Here is a 1,131-nt window from a genome sequence, read left to right on the forward strand (position 1 = left end):
TGTGAGAAAAAAGGCACAGTCTGATTTACAAGTTATAAACAGTACACTAATACTGGGAAATCTCTTATTAGATATTGATTTTAGGATGTGAATAGGATGTGAGTCGTTTCGTGTTCAAACAAGGTAATAATTCACAACAGAGGAACCAACTTTATCATAATTACTGGCATGTTAAGATGAAATATATCCTGAGAGTCAGCACTTCAGCATTTGTCTAGAAAGGAGGTGTCTCACAGCTTCGGATATGTATATACCTTGACATGTTTTAATGCAAATATACAAATATATTTAAGACTGTTAGTTCGTCTTACTCTTCAGACTGAACCTACTGTAATAACCTCTGCCACTGTGATTGCAACTACCTTCCTTTGTCACTCAGATCTCACATACCCTGCTTCCCTGTTGTTAAACATTCTCCTGTATATCACAATAACACTGTTTGCTTTAGAGAACGTGTGCCATTAAGATCTTTACTCTGTCTAAAGACCTACGAGAGATGGAGACAATAAGCTCTTCGGTGTAAGTTCTCAAAGGTATGCCGCCTTCAGGGTATGCAAATACTAGAGGCTGAATTCCTGTTCAAACACTACACGGAGTTTCTCGTATTGCACCGAGTAGAGTAAACAAGGCAGTAAAACAGCTGGACAGAAGAGTGTCAAGTACATGTTACCAGGGGCAGAGGTAGCTGGGGGGAAGGAGGGGGGGGGAGACAAGGTGACACATCCTCATGTTTCTTAAGGATCCTGATCTCCTCCTCCCCCTACTCCCCCCCACCCGCTGCTTATAGCCATCGGCAAACTTAGAAATGCGTATTGATAGGATTGCGATATCAAGTACGGATAAACGATTATCACAAAGTACATGATTGTACTTGCTTTAGGTAAGTCTCGCACATATACGGGTGTGTGCAACTCTCTTGTTTGCAGCCAGTCAAACAGTGCCGAGTGTACGGTGTATGCATTTGATTACATTTAACTAACCTTCACCCTCTTTCACTTTGCTCTGCCAATTCATTGAGGGATATAAGTAACCGTTTACTTACATATATCGATACTTTTCTCACCACACGTGGATATCTGTCAAAGATCTTTCTTCCGTTATGATCATAAATGAGTTGGCAACTGAGTTGTA

The sequence above is a fragment of the Penaeus monodon genome, chromosome 27 (genome assembly GCF_015228065.2).
Source record: "Penaeus monodon isolate SGIC_2016 chromosome 27, NSTDA_Pmon_1, whole genome shotgun sequence".
Lineage (NCBI taxonomy): Eukaryota > Metazoa > Arthropoda > Malacostraca > Decapoda > Penaeidae > Penaeus > Penaeus monodon.